Below are 24182 nucleotides of genomic sequence, written 5' to 3'. Positions count from 1 at the left end.
TCTAAGCTCCTGTGAGTAGTCCCTCACACCAAACCTGAAGCTGGAAAGGAATTCATTCTGTTGGTAGGAGGTGTGAATCAGATCCTCCTGTTTTAAAGCCCCGTGGAATCTCAGGCATGAAATACATTCCATAAATGTTCAGTTGTTATTGTTATTACTACTACTTTAATGGGAAACATCAATGCTAATTTCCCTAGCCCTTCGGGGGCTTGTCTTATCCCTGGCTCCTTTTTCACTCACCATTTGATGATAGCAAGGGAACACATTTTATTATTTGTGTTGAGGCATCTGGCTTTGTGCTCTCTCCTCTGCCCAAACTACCTTCACCCTGTCAGCTTGTGATGCATAGTTTATACCCATGATGACTGCTTTTTCCAGTCTATGCTTATACAAAGAAGGGAGATAGTTACCTTTTTTCAAGCTCACAGTCAGCTGTTATGAGCATGCTCTCTTGTTCTCTCACTGGCTCTCTCTGAGGGAAGCCAGCTGCCTCTTGTGAGCTACCTGATGAAGAGGCCCATGTGGCAAGGATGTGATGTCTCCAGTCAACAGTCATGCAAGTGAGCTTAGAGGCAGATCCTTCCCAAACTAAGCTTTGAGTTGATGGCAGCCCTGGCTAACACTTGGGCTGCAGACTTGGGAGGGACTGAACCATAGGCACCCAGCTAAGCTGCACTCATTATTCCTGACCTGTAGAAACTGTGAGATCATAAATGTTTATTCTTTTAAACGCTCAGTTTGGATATAATTTGTTACCCAGCAAAGGATAACTAATGTACTCCTCATACTCATAAGCTATAGAGCTCTGATAATCACCCTTGAAAACTGGGTAAAAATAAACTATATTTTGTTTTCAGCTAAGAGAAAGATTGGAACCACACAGAAGTAGCCAAGGAATCGTCTAGTCTCCCCATGAATCCAGTACCCAGTGCTCTACTCCAGGACCAGGAAGGAGCAAAGCAAACTCACCTGCTAATACCCTTATTTTGAAGGACCCTGATTGAGGCACAATAAAATTAGTGCTGTTACATATGAAGCTTAGAATTCTGGTTACTCTTATAACAGAAGTCTATCACAGAATAAAACTCCTTGAAATGATATTTCAAGTTCTCTTAGTGTCTGAGACAAGGTTCATGCCTGGTGACTTTTTCCACACCGCCAGGTATAGGCACCTGCAGTCTCCTTCATCTCCAGGGCATGCTGCTTTCACGTGGTTTCCTGTATCTGCCTTGGTGCCACACATGACTCCTGGCAGACCATTGAGCCTATTATTATCCCTTGATCTTGTTTTTTACCACCCACAACATTAGGAACAAGGCTCACCAAACCCTGAGGACAAAGGTCCCAGGGAACAGGGTTTCAGCGTCTCCTCCTTGTCCTTCAAAGCAGTGTGTATTTTTTGAAGCTGGTGTGTATTCTTCAATTTCTTTCATAAATGCCTTATAGTTTTCAAAGTACAGATCTTTAACTTTGGTGATTGAATTTATATTAGGTACTTTATTCTTTTTGATGATACTATAAATGGGATTATTTTATTTTTCTGCTGGTTTGTTTCTAGTGTATAGAAATGCAACTGGTTTTTGTATATTGATTTAGTGTCCTGCCACTTTACTGAATTCATGTATTAGTTCTAACAGTTTTTTGGTGAAGTCTTTAGGGTTTTCTATATATAATATTATGCCATCTGCAAGTAGAGAGTTTTATTTCTTCCTTTTCAATGTGAATGCCTTTTATTTATGTATGTATTTATTTTTGCCTAATTGTTCTGGCTAGGACTTCCAGCACTATGTTGAATAAAAGTGGCAGGCGTAGGCATCCTTGCTTGCTCCTAATCTTAGAGGAAAATCTTTCAGATTTTCACCATTGAGTATTATCTTAGCTGTAGGCTTGTCATATATGGCCTTAATTATTTTGAGGTATGGTCCTTCTATATACAGTATATTGAGAGGTGTTTTGTTTGGTTTAATCAGGAATGGATGTTGAATTTTGTCAAATGCTTTTCTGCCTCTGTTGAGGTGATCATATTATTTTATTCTTCACTTTGCTAATGTAGTATATCACACTGATTGATTTGCCAATGTTGAACCATCTTTGCATCCCTTTATCTCTTTTTTTTCTCCTCCAATTGAATGAAGTCCACTACTCTACCTTTAAGTTCACTGATCCTTGTTTCTGCTTGATCTAGTCTACTATTGAACTCCTATATTGAATTTTTTAGTTAAGTTTTAGTATTCTTCAGCTCTGTGATTTGTCTGGTACGTTCTTATATTTTCTGTTTTTGTTGAAATTCTCACTTTGTTCCTGCATTGTTCTCCTATCCTCAGTGAGCATCTTTATCACCATTATTTTGAACTCTTTATCAGGTAAACCACAGCTCCACTTTATTTGGTCTGTTTCTAGAGTTTTATCTTGTCCTGTTGTTTGGAACATACTCCTTTGTTGTTGTTTTGTTTTGTTTTCATTTTCCTTGACTCTTTGTGTTGGTTTCTGTGCATTAGATAGAACAGCCACCTCTCCCTGTCTTGATAGAGTGGTTTCATGTAGGAAATGAAACTTATCATTTATCCCAGCCTGGGCTCTTGGTTGTCGCTCAAATCTTTGGGAATCTGCTTGCTTTGTTCTTACTAATTCCCAGTAGTTAAGGGTGTGCCAAAAACCATTTCAGTGTGGGTATTTTCTCATTCACCTGATGTATAGGAGTTGCTTGGCTAGTTTCTAGATTTATTTCAGAGGAAGTTACTCCATGTGTATGTATAGAATCACTGTGTTCATGGAAGGTGATGAGTTCAGGAATCTCCTATATCACCATCTTTGATCAGAACTCTCACCTTTGGTCTAATACACATTTTTCAAGTCTATCACCCAACATTCACGAAAATAGAACATATTTTTGGCCATGAAACAAATTTTAACCAAATTTTAAAATTGAAGTTATATAAAGTATGTTCTTAGACCACAATGGATTTAAATAAGAAATCAATGAAAGGAAAATATTGATAAAAATCCTTAAACATTTGGAAATTAAATAACACATTTCTGTATAACCCATGAATCAGTGAAGAAATCACAAAGAAAATTAGTAAATATTTTTAATTAAATGGAAATGAAAACACAATATACACAAATTTATGGATGCAGCCAAAGCAGTGCTTAGAGGGAAATTAAAGCATTAAATGCTTACATTAGAAAAGGAGAACGGTCTCACTTAAATCAACTATATAAGCTTCCACCTTAGGAAGGTAGAAAAAGAGCAAATTAAATCCAATGCAAACATAAGAACGGAAATAATAAATATAGAGAATTAATAAAATCAAAAATAGAAAAATAATAGAGAAAATTTTTAAAAAGCCAAAGGCAGTTTTATATCAATAAAATTATAAACCTCTAATCAGACTGAATGAAATAAAAAAAGAGGGAAGCCCTGACCGGGTAGCTCAATTGGTTGGATCGTCATCCCAATAGCCAAGATTGTCAAAGTTGCAAGTTTGATCCCCTGTCCGGGCAAATACAAGAAGCGACCAATGAATGTATAAATAAGTGGGACAACAAATCAATAGTTCTCTCTTTCTCTCTCCCTCTCTCTCTCTCATCCTCTCCCTCTCTCTAAAATCAATAAATTAAAAAATAAATTTAAAAAGAAAGAGAAGACACAAATTAATAATGTCAAGAATGAAAGAGGGGACTTTACTACAAATCCTATAGAAATTAAAGGGATAATAAGGCAATATTATAAATAACCATATGCCCATAAATTCAACAATTTGGATGAAATGGAAAAATTCCTTGAAAAACATAAACTGTCAAACTTCAATCAAAAAGAAATGGATAACATGAATAGTCCTATATCTATTCAAGCACTTGAATTTGTAGTCATGAGCTTTCCAATAAAGAAAACTCCAAGCCCAAATTGCTTCATTGAACAACTTTACAGTACATTTTCAAGCAAGATATAATAACAAATCTATACAAACTCTTCCATAATCTAAAAAAAGGAAGCAATACTTCCCAACTCATTCCTAACTTCCTAGCATTATCCAGATCCCAAAACCAGACAAAAATATTACAAGGAAATATCATCACATATCAACATACATAATGAAACCTCAACCAAACACTAGCAAATTCAATTTAGTATCATATTAAAATGAAAATACATTGAAGTAAGTGCAACTTATCCTGGGCATGCAAGATTGATTCAAAAATCTATGTAATTTACCATATCAACAGACTAAATGGAAAAAAAAAATACATTATCCTCTCTATAGATTTAGAGAAAGCCTTTGGCATAATTCAGCATCCATTCAGGATTAAAAATGTCTACACATTAGGAAATGAGGAGCTGTTCCTCAGTCTGATAAAGCACTTTCTTCAAAAACTGCAATTACTATCCATACTTAATGGTGAAAAACTTAATCCTTTCCCCCTAAGATTGGGAATAAGGCAAGTATGTCTGCTTCCTCCACCTCAATCCAATGTTTTAATGGAGGCCCTAGTCAGGGAAATTAGGCAAGAGAAAGAAAAAAAGGTAATATATACATGGCTAACATGCTAAGTGTTCGACCATATGACCAGTCGCTACATGTGCACTGACCACCAGGGGGCAGACGCTCAACACAGGAGTTGCCATGACATACATTGGCCATTTACAGAGAAATGGCACCATGGACCTGATGCCCACAAAGCAACACTCGGCTTCCCCCAAATGGGACACAGGCCCCACCACCACCCCAGAGCAATACCCCACCAAATTGCAGCCGACACTGCCAGGACCCCATGGTGCAAAATGTGGCCCACAGCCCATCCCAGCCCTGAAACGGTGGCTGTGGCACCAGGTAATGACATCATGTAGCAACGCCCAGCTTCCTCTCCCTAGCGACTAGCCTCCTTGGAGTTCCTTCAGCCCAGGAACATGATTTGTTTTATAGCCAGGTGGAAACATTTTACACTTTAACCAAGTGTCTGTGAAGCATTTTCCCATGCCTCATCTCATTTGATCCTTACAACGTCCTGGAGTAGGGTAGATAGGAGACTTGGTAGAATCCTATTTTTCTTTCATTAGCCGGAAAACGGAGATTTAGAAAGTTTAAGAAATTTGACTCGACTGAAAAAAAGTACAAAATGGTGGAACTTGAAAATGACTTCAGGTTTTCTCAGAAGGTGTTTATTGTGCAGAATATAGTCAAACACTGCTACAGTTAAATATTTTTGTAGATCCCTGTGTGATCTACAGAATAATCTGCTTTGTGTTGATATTTACTGCTGTGTTGCTGACACAATTATCTGAAAGAGAAGTTGGGGTGCTTCACTAGGCTGGAAAAAGTTTAGCTAAATCAGAAAGCAGGTCTAATTAAGCAAGTTTATATATATATATATATATATATATATATCGCTGGTGCCAATTGCACGCATGTTTCTATCTGTCATTGTCGATCGTGAATTTGATTGACACTTCTATTATAGAGAAAGGGTGAATAGCGATATTAAAATATTTCTTCTAATTAATTTCCTTTCAATGTGCACAAATTCATGCACTGGGCCTCTAGTGGATTATAAATAAATAAATAAGATAAATGAGATACATAAAATAGAAATAAAACTGCTTCTATTCTCAGTTGATATAACTATCTATGTAGAAAATAGCAAAAAATCTACACAAAGAAACCACTACTAGGCCAAATATGTGAAATAAAAAAGGTCACAGACTACAAAGAAAATAGTTTATAAACCAATGTTTATCTTTGTATTTACAATAAACAATTGGAAATTGAACTTTTTAAGTGTATAGGGAGTCCCAAGACAAATAGTTTTTAGACTTGTTGCTCTAAAGAATGGCACTAACGAGAGGTCATTGTTTCTGACCATATTCTTCTGGGTAAGAAAAGTTTGACCCTCCTCCACTTCATAAGCTCCATTCACATTTGGAAGAGGGTGATACCTTCACCCAAACATTATCTCCTGGCTCTCCAGATCAGTGCTTCTCAAACTGTCTGTGATATAAGAACAATTTTTTCCCAATCTATCACAGACTGATATCTTGTAAAATACAATAAAAAGTAATTACTAGCCAAAGTGAAATTAAAACCAACGATATACAAATGAAGTTCCATTTTAATTAGATTCACCAGAAATAAAATTATTCCATCAAATTGCTATAAATATTTCTAAATACTTATTCTCAACTTCTGTGCTTATCTCATCATGAACCAGTGCAGAACAGTATGTGGACCAGCCCCACCATGGATCACACTTTAAATCACCTTGTCCTAGAGTTTTGCCAGTAGGGCCAAGGAAAATGAAGGGAAATATAAGAAATGATGAGGAACCCATAGTCTAAGAGGGGCCAGGGCCAAAGTTTGCTACAAATCAGTACAAACCCCTGGAAGAAAGCCCTTGCTGGGCTTGTTTTATTAAATGTTAATGTTTTGTTTGTTTGCCTTTTCCATGCCAAGAAAACCTTTTATTTTCTCCTAGTCTTCTAATATTCCTTTATGTTTTCTTTCTTTCCCTCATTCTTTTTGTTTTCATTTCATAGACCTCCTCTCTCTCTCTCTCTCTCTCTCTCTCTCTCTCTCTCTCTCTCTCTCATGCAAACTAAAATACATAAAATCAAGACAAACCAAGTCTCCGTAGCACATGAAGACTTCTTGAAAATGGTTAAAATGTGCTTCTCATTTTCTATCCAGAGCACATTTTAATGCACTGATACAACAAACCAAGAATTTTTCTTTCTTTCTCCCTCTCTTATACATTTCATTTAAGCAAAACTTGGAAAAGTTAAACACCGATTTTTTATATGCTAGTTATTCTGATGACCCTTTGTGTGTTAGACTCAGATTGATCATTCCATGTAATCTGATGTCTTAATTTTTTTTTAATATATTTTATTGATTTTTTACAGAGAGGAAGGGAGAGAGACAGAGAGTTAGAAACATCGATGAGAGAGAAACATCAATCAGCTGCCTCCTGCACATCTCCCACCGGGGATGTGCCCGCAACCCAGGTACATGCCCTTGACCGGAACTGAGCCTGGGACCTTTCAGTCCGCAGGCTGACGCTCCATCCACTGAGCCAAACCGGTTTCGGCCTGATGTCTTAATTTTTAAAAAAAATATATTTTTATTGATTTCAGAGAGGAAGAGAGAGATAGAAACATCAATGATGAGAGAAAATCATTGATTGGCTGCCTTCTGCACACTCCACACTGGGGAGTGAGCCTGCAACCTGAGCATGCCCTGACTGGGAATCGAACCATGACCTCCTGGTTCATAGGTCAACACTCAACCACTGAGCTACACCGTCCAGGCTGTCTTAATTTTCTCATTCTAGCATTTTATCAGTGCCTGACAATTCCCATCATACTGCTCACTTTAGTTTTGAAATATCAAATATTTGTCATCAATGAGAAGCTGAATGTCTCTGGATGTTTTGTTATTCTGGAAATATAATGCTCCTCTTCCATGATTTTAATCATGTAGAAAATTCCCACCATGTTGTGTTCTTGACTGTTTTCTAAAAGGAAATTCTTTTAGGATAGTGTTATGAATAAAGTGAATGAAGTTGTCAAAGCATGAACATGAAGAAAATTGAGTCTCTTTTGCTGAAAGAGACACTGTCTGGAATATAATTATCATTTCTGAGTGTTGTTGAGGCTTTAGAAATACAATTTACATGAAGTATGACATTTTATGAAACTTAAATTGAAATTACACCTAAAACTATTCACTGAAGTTGCACCAAGATCACTATATTCTTAGATAAGAATTTTAAAAAATCAAGACTGTTAAAAGCGTGAATTCAACAAATCTTTTTTTTCTACAGGTACTTCTATGTTTACAAGAGAAAATTTACTCACTCGAAACAAAAATCTATCAGAAAGATTCACTAATATAAACCACAAAGGATGATCAGAATCAATAGATGTATGCTTCTTTTGGTTAAGAGGGTGGTTTGTACAAAGGTAAGAGGCAACTAAAAATAACAGAGAGAAAGAAATTGCACTATAACTCCCATTCTCCCTAGAGCCAAAAAGAGGAAAGTTAACATGCCCTCTCCTTATTCCCAGACTAAGGAAGTCATTGGTGAGGAGAATAAAAATCTTTCCCTAGAGCTGACAGAACAATGTATAAAACATAGGATGTTTCCTTGAGGAATTAAACCTAGAAAGAAGAGAAGACATTTATTCTCAGCCAAAACCCCAAAAATAAGCTAGGCAAAGAATTATTTCCTGGTCTCACTGGAAGGGATGGGTGAAATTTGGCAGAAATCATGGATTTTGGGTTTGGCGTGGTTTTGCCCTCCTGAAAGGTAGAGACACTATTTCAGATTAAGGTCATTGCAAAGATTCAGAAATAAAACTTTGTGGGAGAATTTGAGATCTGTTCCCCTGACAAATGTCATCAGTTTGGCTCAAATAAACTCATTTTTTTAAAAAGAAAATAAAACTTTGTGAACTGCATTTTATTTTTCTCATAAGTTTTCAATATCTATTGGGGAAAATGTGTCCCAGTAATAGTGTAATAGTGTCCTGGGCAAAAATCCCTGCTCACAGCATTGCCATGGAGAAGTCACTTAGCCACTTTTTTCCAACTATGGCATAGGCAAAAAAATACACAAATTTGCATTATTTAAACACCATTTAAGTATTAAACATTTAAGTGTAAGTCAACAAGAAACAAAAATAATCCTTCTTGTTTCCCTGGCCAGGTGGAGCAGTTGGTTGGAGTGTCATCCTTTATACCAAAAGGTTGCGAGATTCGATTCCCCATCAGGGTACATACCTAGGTTGCAGGTTTGATCCTCAGTCAGGCACAGACGACAGGCAACCCATCTCACTCTCTCTCTCTCTCAAATCAATTTTTTAAAAATTCCTTCTTGGACCCCAGCTGGTTTGGGTTGTGGATTTCAGGGTCCCAGATTCGATTCTGATCAGCGGTACATGCCCGGGTTGCAGACTCAATCCCAAGTGGGAGGCATGCAGGAGGCAGCTGATTGATGATTCTCATCATTGATGTTTCTCTTTCTCTCCCTCTCCCTTCCTCTCTGAAATTGATAAAAATATTTTTTAAAATATTCCTTCTTGGTCTACTAAATCTTAACCGTTCAGTTAATTGTAGAAAATTTTCAAAAACAAAAGTCAATTTTATTGTTATATAATATTTGTCTTAATATGGGAAAGTACAAAGGTTAAAGTTATTTTTAAGCAAAATTGTCTCTAAGGGTTAGAGGTTGTTTTTGTCTTCTTCTTCTTCTTCTTCTTCTTCTTCTTCTTCTTCTAGTTGAACTTCTGTTTTGTTTCATTTTTATTTAGGGCTCTAAGAAAAGTCAGCATGTTTGTTTCAACCTGTACACAACAATGCTGCTACCACTTTCATTATTTATACTGTTTGGACTTTTCTCTCTTCTCTCTCTAGCCAGAAATCTAAGCCTGAGGTTTATTTTAAATGTAAATGCAATTACAAACAACATTCCAAATGGGTAGTGCTTTTGTTGGTGGGGAAAAAAGGAAAGATGGCCTTAAGGAAGTACATGTTGTATGTGCCATTTTTCTGTTTTCGTAAAGCAAACTTTATGGTTTAATTATAACTATTAGAGAAGGAGAAAGGAATCAAAACCTATATTGAAAGAGTAATAGAAATAAAAGTACAGAGGAAATAAAAATGAGGTTGAAACGGCCCAGGTGAGGTCGGCACGGCCCCGGTGAGGCCAAAACGGCCCGGTGAAGTCAGAATGGCCCCGGGGAGGTGGAGACGGCTCCGGTGAGGTCAAGACAGCCCCGGTGAGGTTGGGACGGCCCTGGTGAGGTTGAAACAGATAATGGGTACCAGTATAGACTGATGAACAGGGGTAGATGCAGAGGCAGAGCAGCATTGAACAGACTGTCAAACTACAGTGGGAAGCCTGGGGAGGGTTTGGGGGGAAGGGGATTAAGAGATCAACCGAAGGACTTATATGCATGCATATAAGAATAACCAATGGACACAAGACACTAGCGGGTAGGGGCCGGGGGAATGTCAAGGGGGGGAAAAAAGGAGACATATGTAATACTCTTTGTAATACTTCAAGCAATAAAAATTATTTAAAAAAAATAAAGACCCTTGGACATGCCAAGTCTTAAAGAAAAAAAGAAATAAAAATGTAAAAACACATAAGGAAAAGCTCATATTTATTTCAAAATAGTATTTTAAGAATAATTCCTATTTTTCCAGTGCCTTCCCAAGGAGATCCCAGGGTCCTACCAGCTTTGCAGAATTCCTATAGAACCCATTTGAGGTAGGAAGGAGACAGTCTCATTGTAACTCTCATTTTACAATTGAAAAAAGATGAAGCTGGGAGATGTCATAGTTTACTAAATCTCACTAGTCATTATAAAATCTTTGAACAAATTGCTTGTTTTTAAAAAACTGAAAACTGACTTTGTCATAGTTGTGCCGCAGGGACCAGGACCCAAGTTAATGCGCACCAGTAGTTTTATTGCTAGCTTTACCCAGTGGCCAGATAAGTTTCTATTGAATGAGAACAAAGAACGTTTCACAAAGTATCATACTTTAAAAAGATATTAGCTTGTAAGAACATGTAATAAATAACTTCAAAATGCAATGGGTATTTAAATTTTAAGGCATGCCTTTAACATTTATGTAAAACTCTGTGTAATATGAAAACACGAGAATGCTCATGATCTGCCCACAATGTGTTAGAAGAATAGCTATAGTTGCGGTAGCTTATGTTGATCACCTTCACTGTACCAGGCATTATGCTACAGACCCCACAGGAACTGACCAGAACACACAGCTTTCCGTGTACCGCCAAAACTGCAGTGCTGTCCACAGCCAACATGAGACCAAAGCTGCTTGGGTCCCATCTGGAACAGGGGAAGAAGGCTGCTGTAACAGAAGCCCAGTGGGCCTTCTGGGAGTGTATATCCCTACTAGGAGTGGCCAGGGAGGGGTGCTGAGCCCCTAGCCAGGTTAGCATGTAAGTGCTAGCCTGACCAGCTGCCTGCCATGGGCCATCAGTTTAGCCAGAATACCTGCAACATCTCATCAAACCATGACCTAGCTGGCCCTTCCTGGGCCTGTCAATTCAGAAGAGCATTTTGCCAAGTTGGAGCATGTGCTCTTGTCACAGGCAGCACATGGTAAGGCTCAGATGTCCACACTTCCTCCCAGCTCTACCAAGAACCCCTAGAGAGGCATCCCTGGTGGCTACTCCTTCATTTCCCAATCATGTTAATAGACTGGAGTAGGCTAGAAATGGCATCTACTCATTTTCATTAGAAAACCACAGAGTAGACAGTCATAAATTGTTCTGCCTACAGGAAGAATAGGGCAATTGTATCAGATTTCAGTGAAAACTGTCAGACAAGGGTGTTGGAGAAATGGGCATTACCTTCAAGAGTTGCAGTGAGTTGGAGCCCAGGGGCACAGGACACTAGAGATATTGCCAGTGTGTTCTCAGTCCTAAGGATCATGGCCTCTTCCCTCAATCACCATCTTGTCCAGGAGCACTCAAGCTTGCCTCATACTTCTAAATTCATAGGTTCAAATCCTACATTATTAGTGGGTAAGAAACACCCACCAGGAAATTAGGGTTATATGTGTCTTGGGAGCTCGGTGAGGTGAGGTAAAATGTGACTCTTGAGTGTGTAGCCAAGTTTGTATCTTACAAGCAAGAATCCAGTGCTCCAGGCCCAGGATTACTCAGGCCTGGTCCAGGACTGCTCTGTAAGCTTCACATCATGGGTCCAGGGTGATACAAGAGAGCTTCCCAACTAAAGTTCCCAAATCAAAGTCCTGTATTCAGTCAAGTCACTGGAAGACAAATAGGTTGGGCAGAGAAGCAAAACCCAAGTACATGATTGAAAGAGAGAAAGGACATTACATAAGAGCAAAAGGGGGCAGAGCCAGCCTGAGGCAGAGTCCAGAGAGATGGAGTGAGCAGTGGAGAATCACATATAGGCAAGAAATCCCAAGTCTAGGGGAAAGGATGGGAACAATGCCATCCTCAGCAATAACCCATGTCTGAGGGCATCAAAACTAACAGGGTAAGGAGCGAAACCCAGAATGGGTAGGAGGGGTCAAGAACTGGTCAGCTAATGGAAAATGTGCTTGGAGCTACCTATCTCACTCACCACATGCCTCCAGGAAGTAGCTAGTGACTGCTTAAAGATTCTGTGAAGGTGTGGGACACAGAAAAATACCTGGGCTTGGGGGAGTCTCATTGATTTGTCAGTTTCTTATGTAACATGAACATCAGGATGACTTACAGGAATATAAAGATATAAGTATGTCACAAAATTCTTAGTAAGAAATAGTATGTGACGAAATGGGTCCTAGCTGGTTTGGCTCAGTGGATAGAATGTTGGCCTGCAGACTGAAGGGTCCCGGGTTTGATTCTGGTCAAGGGCACATGCCCAGGTTGCAGGCTCAGTCCCCAGTAGGGGACATGCAGGGGGCAGCCGATCAATGATTCTCATCATTGATGTTTCTATCTCTCTCTCCCTCTCCCTTCCTCTCTGAAATCAATAAAAATATATACTTTAAAGATAAATAAGTGACAAATTGGTAGATTTGTGATGTTACTCTTATTATCAAAGCTTTATTGTGATGTTAATCCAACAGATTTCTTAGACGCACAGATTCTCATGAGAACAGTCCTCACTCGGTTTATGGCTTACGTGTGGTCTGGAACAAAACTTTAATGCATCTCTTGCCTTCCTGTGGAGGTTCACCAGCCCTTCACCTGGACCCCCAAGCAGCAAGACAGTAGACAGCACCAAGTGCAGTGAACTGTGGCTTGGCCCTCTGTCAACTAGGTCAGCAGAGCAAACTAACACACTTGACAGGTGTGTATTCATTAACAGGATGTGCCAAAACAGGTATTTGTTGTAACAGGGAGCAGATAACATGCCCTTCCTGATTTTGGAGAATGTTAACACAAACTGCTCTGCACTGATGTCAAACATTGTCACGGTTCTAATAAGTAACATTTTTCTGCAAGGCATATGGGTAGTTTCAATATTTTTACATTAAAATTAAGTACTTTCTTACTGTCTTGAGCAAAATGCAAACATGGCAGGTTAAATTGGGCTAATTAAAAATATTTACAAATGAAAGGAATAAACATCGCTGGATCTTTGAATCTATCCAGTCTGGCTCTTTTCTGGGCTGTAAAGTACACAGGTGACTCCTGGGTGCTTCTTTTTCTAAGCATTGGGAGGGCGTATAAAGGAACAATACTTACTGGTAATGGATAACTTTTACAACTTTGCAAGGGATTGAGCTAAAGATTTATTTGCATTATCTTATTTAATCCTCCCAATAACACAAAGTGCTGATAATATTTATCCCCATATGTCAGTGAGGCAATGGAGGGGTTCATTAGCCTGGAGTCATACTACTAGTAATAAGCCAAGCCTAACTGAACCCAGGTCCCTCACAAGACAAAACCATTCACACCAGAGCCAGCAAGAGAAAGAACGTTCCCCCACTGGGTAGCAGGCAGTCCCCCTAGAGGACCCTAAATGGGATCTAGGTTGTCCTCTGTGAGAATGATGGACTAAGCATTTTCAGTCATGTGTGTTACAAGGTCTGAGGACGAGTAGCTCCAAGCTTCTGAATTATTCCAAACTATCATCCATAGGCCAAGGGAAAGAGGAAAATCCCTGGGCCTTTATAGACAGGCTCAGGGAGGCATTAACCAAATGGTTCAGCAACAAGACTGAAGGGCCCCGGAGCATCCCTCGTTGGCTCCAGCCCTGAAGGTCATCTTCACCCAGGAGCCTCGGGTGCTGGGCCTTGGGTGATCCTAACCACTGAAGAAAGAAAGTCAACTTCCTCCTAGACACTGGAACTACCTATTCCGTTCTCCTCTCCAATGCGGGTCTCACCCACTCTCACAGTGTGACTGTTAGAGGCGGCTCCGGGAAGCTTGTAACTAGGCAATTCTCCCAGCCTCTCTGCTGTAACTGGGGTGATTTCTTCTTCTCACATGACTTCCTGACCATGCCAGAAAGTCCTACCCCTCTTTTGGGGCCAGATATATTAGCTCAATTGGGTGCTACAATATATATAGCCCCAGAGCAGGTGTTATGCCTGCCCCTAATCGAAACTGAGATCAACGCAGAAGTATGGCTACGCAAGGAAAGGTGGGACGGGACATACATCTCAAGGACCCAACATCCTTTCCCCACCAGAAGCAGTATCCCCTGAAGCCTGAGGCTAAAAAGGTATACAAGTAATTGTGGAAAACCTGAACACACAGGGTCTTCTTAAGCCCTATAATAGCCCATGCAACTCCCCAATCTTGGGAATACAAAAACCCAACAGGGAATGGAGACTGGCACAGGATGGCCACCTAATAAATGAGGTGTTGGTACCCTTACCCCCCGTAGTTCCTAATCCATACACTTCGATGTCTCAAATCCCTGGTGACTTTGAATGTTTTACGGCATTGGACCTCAAGGGTGCTTTTTTCTGTATTCCCCTTGACCCGGCTCACAATATGTCTTTGATTTGAGGATCCCTCTGACCAATCCACCCAGCTAACTTGGACCGTTCTGCCCCAGGGGTTAGGGATAGCCCCCATTTGTTTGGCCAAGCACTAGCACAAGATTTAAATAAGTTTACTTACCCACACAGTAAGGTATGCAAGTGATATTTTCCTCTTGGAGGAAATTTCACAGGAAGACACACAGCTTTGCTTAATTTCTTGGCTGAGAAAGAGTATAAGGTCTCAAGGACCAAGGCCCAGCTCTGCAAGACCTCCATAAAGTATTTAGGGCTAAACCTGACCACAGGCACCAGGGCATTAGGGGAAGACAGGATCAGAGCCATCTCTTCCTTCCCACTCCCTCGGATACCCAAGCAATTAAGAGGATCCCAGGATATGGAGAAATAACCAGACCTTTAATGAAAGACACACAAAAGAATGAAGGCCAATTTATTGAATGGGAGCCTGAATCCAAGCTAGCATTTAACCAGCTCAAGGAGGCTCTCCTCCAAGCCCGAGCCTTGAGGCTCCCCACAGGGCAAGAATTCAACCTATATGTCACTGAAAGGGGAGGGATGGCCTTAGGAGTACTGACCCAAGCCTGAGGCCCTGCTCAACAGCCGGTGAGATATCTGAGTAAAGAACCAGACATCATGGCCATGGGCTGGCCCGCCTGTTTGTGGGCGGTGGCTACTGTGGCGCTGCTGGTTCCAGAGGCCAAGTTAACCTTAGGAAAGGACCTGACGGTTCTTACTCGCTATAATATCACAGCTTTACTATCCTCCAAAGGAAGCTCATGGCTTTCAGATAGCTGTCTTCTCAAATATCAGGCCCTACTATTAGAGGGACCTATAGTCCAAATAAAATAAAAATGTGGCCCTCTTTAAACCCAGCCACCTTCCTCTTGGAAGAAAAAGAAATACAAAGCATGACTGTGAACAGGTAGTACTCCAAACCTATGCAGCAGAGAAGACTTAAGGGAGACTCCCTTAGAAAGTCCTGATCTAACCCTGTTCATGATGGAAGCTCCTTCATGCAACATGGGGCGCGTAAGGCTGGGCACACTGTGGTCACCCTCACCACACTCTGGAGAGCGCTCCCCTTTCTCCTGGCATTAGTGCTCAGTTAGCTGAGCCGATTGCCCTTACAAGAGCATTAGAGCTCGGCAAGGGCAAGGGAGTAAACATATCCTAGTATACTCACTCTAAATATGCTTTCTTAGTCCTCCATGCCCATGCTGCCATCTGGAAGGAAAGACATTTCTTGACAGCTAACGGATCCCCTGTTAAACATCATAAAGAGGTTGATTAGCTTCTGTCCTCAGTATACCTCCCCTCAGAGGTAGTTGTTATACATTGCAAAGGTCACCAACGAGGAGCCGATGAGGTCATGGAAGGAAATAGGCTAGCTGACCTGGCCGCCAGAGCAGGAATCTCTGATTCCTTAGCTAATGTAGTCTTAGATAATCATTTAGCCCTTGATCAACTCTTGCAGAACAGGGAGGAGTCTGAGTGGTTATAAACAAAACCTGATGTACTTATATCAGTAACTCCCACCTCCTGGAGACAAAGATAAGGAAAATCTATGATCAAGCAGAATGGCTGCGTAAGTACAAACCTAACAGGCCAGGGACATCGGGCAGTTTCTCTCTTCCTGGCTGCCGAGCACAGTGGTTCTCAACTTCCTAATGCCGCGACCCTTTAAATCAGTTCCTCATGTTGTGGAGACCCCCAACCATAAAATTATTTTCGTTGCTACTTCATAACTGTAATTTTGCTACTGTTATGAATCGTAATGTAAATATCTGATATGCAGGATGTATTTTCATTGTTACAAATTGAACATAATTAAAGCATAGTGATTAATCACAAAAACAATATGTAATTATATATGTGTTTTCCGATGGTCTTAGGCGACCCCTGTGAAAGGGTCGTTCTACCCCCAAAGGGGTCGCGACCCACAGGTTGAGAACCGCTGGCCTAGCATAACTTGGCTCCTACTCTTTCTAGCCCCCGCCACCTGCCCCGGCCCTGGTCTCTGTAGTATTCCTCCTAATTTTTGGACCCTGCATTTTTTTTTAACGTTGCTAAGGGTTTTATTTCTAACAAGAGGAAAATAATAAAATTAAATTAAAATAGGCTTCAGCTGGAACCAAGTTTCTTGTTTTGCTTTTTGTTTTCTTTTGAACAAATTAATTACCTACCAACAATCTTGTTTTATTACAACATGAACCCAGGAGGAGGAAAGGAGACAGGGCGGGACAGGGAGAGACGGTCCAGTGACTGTGATGACAAGCACCAAAAGCTTTCTTCAGATTGCAGGGAGCGCTGATAGCTCCCCAACTGAACCATTTAAAAGGGGAGACCCACTGTGAGCACAGCTATGTGGTCTCCTGGGTGGATCAGTCAGGAGAAGGGAGGAGAAGGGAGAGGAAGGCGAGAGGACAGTGAGGAAGGGCAAGGGGATAGTGAGAGGGAGGGGAGGCTAGTGTGGCCTGACCTGGCCTGGGCTGGAACTGGGGCGAGGGAGAGGAGAGTCTCCGAGTTTGCTATGCACTGGCCTTGTCACACCCTGTCCCCCTGCCCATCCATCTGTCCATCTGCCTCAGGTGTCTGGGAATGCTGGTTAGAGGCTACCAGGGAGGGGGACTCCAGGGACTGGCCCTCAGAAGCTGAGGTCTGAACAATACCTTGTAGTCAGAATATAAAAGTCAAGGGACTCAGGGGAGGGCTGAGATGGGGGGTGGCCATCCCCACTACTGTCCACCTCCCAAGAAGCAGGCCTGATGGTCAGTAAAAGGATCCTTGAGGCCAAGGGGGGAGGGAGGGTCTCTCTGTCGGGGTCTGTGCCACCAGGCTCAGCCACCGACTATGGCTGAGATGGCTGCTGTGGGCAGGGCGCGTGCAGCCAAGGAGTCAGAGCGGAGAAAGGGGCTGAGGGGCCTGAACTGGCCCCTGGGGGCCGGCTCCCACCATCTGGTTCTCTTGGGTGCTGGGGCTGCCAGTGGTGGGCAGGGGTTGGGGGAGACCCTCAGCCCCGATCTCCTCCTCCAGCTCCTCCTCGGCTTTTGGCCCTGAGCTCCAGACCCTCTTTGGCTCTAGCTCCTCTCTGGCTGTGGATCCCGCATTTGTAACCTCTTAATTAAATTTGTGCTTTCTCACCTAGAATCCTTCAAATTACACATGGTTATGGAAATGGAACCCCGCATGGATAACCTGATTTTCCAAGGCCCTTGATCGTCCTCTCCTGACAGAACCCTGACTGCCAGGCTCCTGACAGCGCTCCCACTCAGCAGGAAGCAGCCAGGCCGTCCCAATCGGAAGGGGACAGAGGAGTTAGATGGGATCAGGCAGTTTAGGGTAAGGGCCTCAGAGAGGGAAGATGGTAGATAAAGTGGAGATGACCCAGATGGTCAGGATGTGAGCAAGATAGGCAGAATGGAGAGAAACCAAGATGGCGGCATAGGTTAACACTAGAGATTGCTGCCTCGAACAACCACTTCAGAGATATAACTAAAGGACAGAACGGACATCATCCAGAACCACAGGAAGGCTGGCTGAGTGGAAATTCTACAACTAGGAGGAAAGAGAATATCATACCCAGACTCAGAGGAGGCACAGTGCTGAAGTGAAATACTCAGGTGCGGAGTGCGCGCGCGGAGCGGGCTGGCAGCGGAGGGCGCGGTTGTTGTTTTCAATTGGGAGGGAGTTTCAGACTCTGAGCTCCAGATCCGAGCGAGTCGCTGGGGACCCAGACTCAAACGGGAGAAGCAGGACTGTCTGGCTTCGGTCGGAACTCGAAGGCAGCTTTCTCTCCGAGGTTTGCAGCGGTTGCTGGGACTCTGAGAGGCAGAGAACCTAGGGACGGAACTGAGAGCAGCCATAACTGCTTGCTCCGCCCGCCCTGTAGATCCCCGGGGACCCTCCCAGCCCAAGCCCTGCGCAGAGCCATTTGCCAGATAGCCTCAGGCAAACGCTAGATTAGCACCGCCCTAGAGATCCAGCACAGAAGCTCTCCCACTGCAGACACAGCTGACTCTGATAGCCAGTTAGCCTGGAGGTCAAATTACCACTGGCATTGCCGACAACAATCAAGGCTTAATTACAACAAGACTGCACACAAAGACCACTAGGGGGTGCACCAAGAAAAGATAAAAAAAATGCGGAGACAAAGAAACAGGACGCAAATGTCAGAAATGGAAGATGTAGAGCTCAAAACCACACTTTTAAGGTCTCTCAAGAACTGTCTAGAAGCTGCCGATAAACTTAGTAAGGCCCTCAAAAAGACTGGTGAGACCGCCGATAAATGTAGTGAGATCCTCAAGAAATCTAAAGAGACCCTCGATGTTGTGATAAAGAACCAACTAGAAATTAAGCATACACTGACTGAAATAAAGAATATTATACAGACACCCAACAGCAGACCAGAGGAGCGCAAGAATCAAGTCAAAGATTCGAAACGTGAAGAAGCAAAAAATACCCAACTGGAAAAGCAAAATGAAAAAAGAATCCGAAAATACTAAGATAGTGTAAGGAGCCTCTGGGACAGCTTCAAGTGTACCAACATCAGAATTATAGGGGTGCCAGAAGATGAGAGAGAGCAAGATATTGAAAACTTATTTGAAGAAATAATGACAGAAAACTTCCCCCACCTGGTGAAAGAAATAGTCTTACAAGTCCAGGAAGTGCAGAGAACCCTAAACAAAAGGAATCCAAAGAGGACCACACCAAGACACATCATAGTTAAAATGCCAAGAGCAAAAGACAAAGAGAGAATCTTAAAAGCAGCAAGAGAAAGACAGTCAGTTACCTACAAGGGAATACCCATACGACTGTCAGCTGATTTCTCAACAGAAACTTTGCAGGCCAGAAGGGAGTGGCAAGAAATATTCAAAGTGATGAATACCAAGAACCTACAACCAAGATTACTTTACCCAGCAAAGCTATCATTCAGAATTGAAGGTCAGATAAAGAGCTTCACAGATAAGGAAAAGCTAAAGGAGTTCATCACCACCAAACCAGGATTATATGAAATGCTGAAAGGTATCCTTTAAGAAGAGGAAGAAGAAGAAAAAGGTAAAGATAAAAATTATGAACAACAAATATGCATCTATCAACAAGTGAATCTAAGAATCAAGTGAATAAATAATCTGATGAACAGAATGAACTGGTGATTATAATAGAATCAGGGACATAGAAAGGGAATGGACTGACTATTCTTGGGGGGGAAAGGGGTGTGGGAGATGCGGGAAGAGACTGGACAAAAATCGTGCACCTATGGATGAGGACAGTGGGTGGGGAGTGAGGGCGGAGGGTGGGGCGGGAACTGGGAGGAGGGGAGTTATGGGGGGAAAAAAAGAGGAACAAATGTAATAATCTGAACAATAAAGATTTAATTTAAAAAAAAAAAAAGATAGGCAGAATGTACCAGCCAATCATAGAGCTCCCCTTCCCCCTGAACCCAAGAGTGGAAACTAAAAGCCGGGAGATGAGGGAAAAAGGAGGTTGGCTGGTGCATTTTTGAAAGAGCCAATAGAGGGCAAGAAATATAAACTCCTAGACTAGTGAGCTTCTGCAGCAGCCCTCTTCGAGACCTTTCTTGCGTGCTGAGAGCTTTGTTACTTTCACTGTAATAAATTTCCCTTCCCTTTTGCTTACCCCTCCCTTGCCCATGAATTCATTCCTGGACTTCTCAAGACAACGAACCCAAAAGCTCACACTTAACTCATAAAGATGTTAAAAATGTTAGGATGAGTACTTTGAACAAATGCCTTTGACCAAAACAGGTTCATACAGAGACTCAGCCTTAGTGAGAGATTCAATGACAGGTCTTCCTTTGGGCCGAGGAGGGAAGGGCATTTTCCCAGAAGAGGTAGGAAGATGAAACCAAAGAAATGGCTGATTTATTTTTTTCCAGACGAGGTATTCATTATGATATTGAAAGAGAGAAGTTGTTGTTTTCATTCCTTTTAGTTTGTTTTTTTGGTGGCTCAGCCCCAGTCTGAGAGCATTTATCTCCAGAACTTCTTGAGCCAGCGGCTTCCCAGCAGGTCCCTCCAAGCAGCAGCAGAGCATTTCCGCTCCTGCAGCCCAACTGGAGTTAATGAAAAGGCTGTGGACTCTGATGGACCTAATTCATTGCTGAGAACCATGAAAAAGAGCTCCATAAATCTGCCCACAAAGAAAAGATCAGGATAAACAAATTGAGCATTTCAAAGCAACCTGTTAGCTACTCACTGCAATTTGCATACTAATACCAACAAACAACCTCCCATTGTTAAACAACATGGTTGAGGAGGTCCGGTTTTATTGTCTGACCATAGTGTTTGTCACAATCCAGCCCCTTGAAAGATTTACTTCTAAACCTGCTTCACAATCAAGTGTCAGGCCAGGGAAATGACCCTTGACATTTAGCGATCCCTGATGGACATGCAAATCCCCCTTCAGACAGCCTTCTAAAGCAGCACCAACTCTGAGCTCTGTCAGCCTGAGAAATTGGTGGCCAGAAGAGAAGAATCCCAGAGGACTCTGAGCTTCGAATCAAGCATGATCACTGCTCCACCAGGTTTTGCAGAGAGAATAAGTTTTCCTCTTTCCAGCAAAGAAGTTTGCCTTTGGAAATGCTGACAACCAGTGCTGCTTTTAAAGAAATGGGGTTTCTCTTTTCCGCACTTTATTCATATTTTTAACAAACACTACTGGAAGCAGGTTGACATTGGTTTGAGCCAGGGGTCATAAGAAATTATATAATATTTTTAAATAAATACATGAAATGTGAGAAACTAGAAACAACATAAAGTTTGAAAAGACATGATCATCCCCACCACACACACATATTTTTAAATTTATCTTTGATTATTTTAAGTTATCTATGAATAAGTAATTTTCTTAAGAGAACATTATATAATAATATAAAAGAAACATACATAAAAGTCTAAATTACAAAATTGTAAATGTATGGATGTATAACAGCCCTTTGAGTTTTGAGATAAAAAGTAATCTTCAAATGAAGATGCTAAGTGTTTGAGGGGGGAAAGGTAATTTATAACTTTTGGTGTGTCCTTGAATGAAAGATGCAGCAAACTGTTGCTTTAGTTATAGCCTCTAGTCAGAGGTTCATTCGGGAGAAGAAAAGAGAATTTGCCAAAGTTGCCCCAGTGTAGCTGTGACAAGCTGCTGAAGTTGAAATGCTAAGTCAGCCTGCTGAGTCCAGGTTATTCACCTTTCGGACCAACAAAACTCTCAGTGGCTTGTTCTTGCCTCCTTAGAAAAACAATATTTGATAAAAAAAAAAAAAAAAAAAAAACTTTGGGTATTTTACAATACTTAAATGAAAATGCAACTCTTAGTTTAATAGGAGATGATGACATACTTCTTGGCTTAAATTAGCTTGGAGGCTGCTAATTTAAAAGGTAGGCTGAGCAGGTTGACCTTAGTAATGCTTCATTAATTTTCAGATCCATTTGAATTATTTCTCCTCAACTCCCTTCACTAGCAATTTGTTTTCCTTTAAGCCTCGCAAAGAAAAATATATATAAAAATCTATAAAACAATAGTTTAGGATAGAGAAACAAATGAGAAAGAAGCATTTGTATATTTATTGACAACCTGAATTCAGAGGTTTGATGACAAGAGGCCTTAATCTGTCCTTCGTCTCATGCTCTCCTTTGCTTGGATTGTGGAAACATTCAGAGGTTACTGATCCTGGACCCCCCACCACCCCCTGACCATCCCCACCCCACGCCTGACTGGGAGTAATCCCTAAATCCAGATGAGAAATACCCCATTTACCAACTCAACTGTGAAGTCTATGGTATCAAAATCACATCCATTAAATTTAGTAAAAAATTCTTCAAATTGGAATTCCAACACTTGAAAAGTAAGCAACTGCTTTTACAAGTGTGGTGTTTTTCCACTGTTCTCATCAGTTCCCTGGGGGAAATTCCAAAAGGAAGAGTTGAAGGATAAAGAGCTTTCTGTATTTCTCTTGGTTTTAACTGCTAAAACAATTTTTGTTCCATTAGGTTTGTAATTTGAGATCTTTCAGGGTAAATTTACACAACAGCCTCTGACTTTATTAATTCATCACAACTAATGTAGTCTTCACATCTAAAAACCAATTGCTGACTGCTCATAAATTCCATCATCTACTTATATTAACACAGAAAATTGTTAAGTGCAAAATTATTCCAGAATTACAAAGACTATTGGACTAGCATGGCATAACTGTGTACACATGGGATGCAATAAATAATTACCAACTCATCTTTCTAGGGTTCTACTCAGATTTAGTCCAACATCAATCTAATCTATAAGATAACGGTAGCCAAACACAATGTGAAATAGCCCCTAAGAGGCCATCTGGCCACTGGCCTCCTGATAGAATGAATCCCTTACATCTGGAGGAATGACAAATACCTTGAGATATTATCTAACTGCTCACCCAAGTATCTCCCAAGATGGAGGTCAATGCCTTTCTGGTTATGCTTTTCATATTCATAGAATGGGGAAAGTTTGCAGAAATAGGGCTATTAGGCCTCCTCTAGTAATAAATACTTCAAAACTCCCCAAAGCAGATCCATTGGAAAATTGCTGTCTTGCTGCAAGAATTAAACCCCTGGTTAACCTTAGCTTATCACCTTCCCACTTCCATCTCCAAATTTCTGGAATGGCAGACAAGTGAATTACATCACTAAGCTGCAGAATGGTGCTATGTTAGCAAATTAAAAAGGGCATGTATAAAGTCTAAACCTGTACCCCAAATAAAGAGTTGTAGAAATTTGAAAGAACATTTAATTTCATTATTTCTCAAATTCTCAGATCACCAATCTGCCTTTTAAGTCAACAGAGTGAGGAAGACTTTAACAGAATGAATTGGGTACAGGGGAAGGGAATGAGTTGGTCTCTGGAGCAGTTTTTTTTTTTCCATTACAACTGTGACAAAGAAACTAAATTAACTTCATCCAGGGAAATTAAATGGATTTTTCACTAAGTAGCCCCCTGCCCCGCCCCCAAATTTATAAAGTCCCTAAAACTAGTTTTGGAACTATTTGTATTTTGTTGGGAACACCTGTGGGGCAAATTGTAATTGATGGTACCCCTTGTCCAGAATACATCAATCAGACACAAACTGTTCAAGCAATTCTGAAACATTATCTGTCACTTAACTTTACTCTTGGTTTTCTCAATGGGTTAACCATCCAGAACAGCTGAAACTCTAAAAGAACTTCGTTCTGCCAAACATCAAAAAACAAAATACTTATATCAAATTAAAATGTTATTAGTAGCCACCTAGATTATTCCAAAAGTAAATAATTACAAACCAACATAATTCGTAGATATGAGACTAAAAACAATAAATTTAAAGCAAATATTAAAAATACTAAATCCAGCCTGCAGGTGACTAAAGGGCTTTCAAATCTCAAATATGCAAAGATCTGAAATATGAAAAAGTCAAGTAAATAATAGGCACAAGTTCTCAAATTTTGAGGGAAGTTGGGTCACTATTTACTCATAATAATCTCATAATACAGTATTACCATTGGCCCCATTTTATAGGTAACAAAACTTAGTATTCTAAGAGCTCTAGTCATTTGCCCAAGTTCACACAGCTATTAGGGACAAAGACAGCCTTTGGACCCAGTCTGTGAGACTCCAAAGTGAGCTTGACTACTATCCTGTGAGCTCAGCCTCATC

The sequence above is a fragment of the Myotis nattereri genome (assembly GCF_964212035.1).
Source record: "Myotis nattereri genome assembly, chromosome: 1".
NCBI lineage: Eukaryota > Metazoa > Chordata > Mammalia > Chiroptera > Vespertilionidae > Myotis > Myotis nattereri.
Note: the sequence above shows the minus strand (reverse complement) of the source record.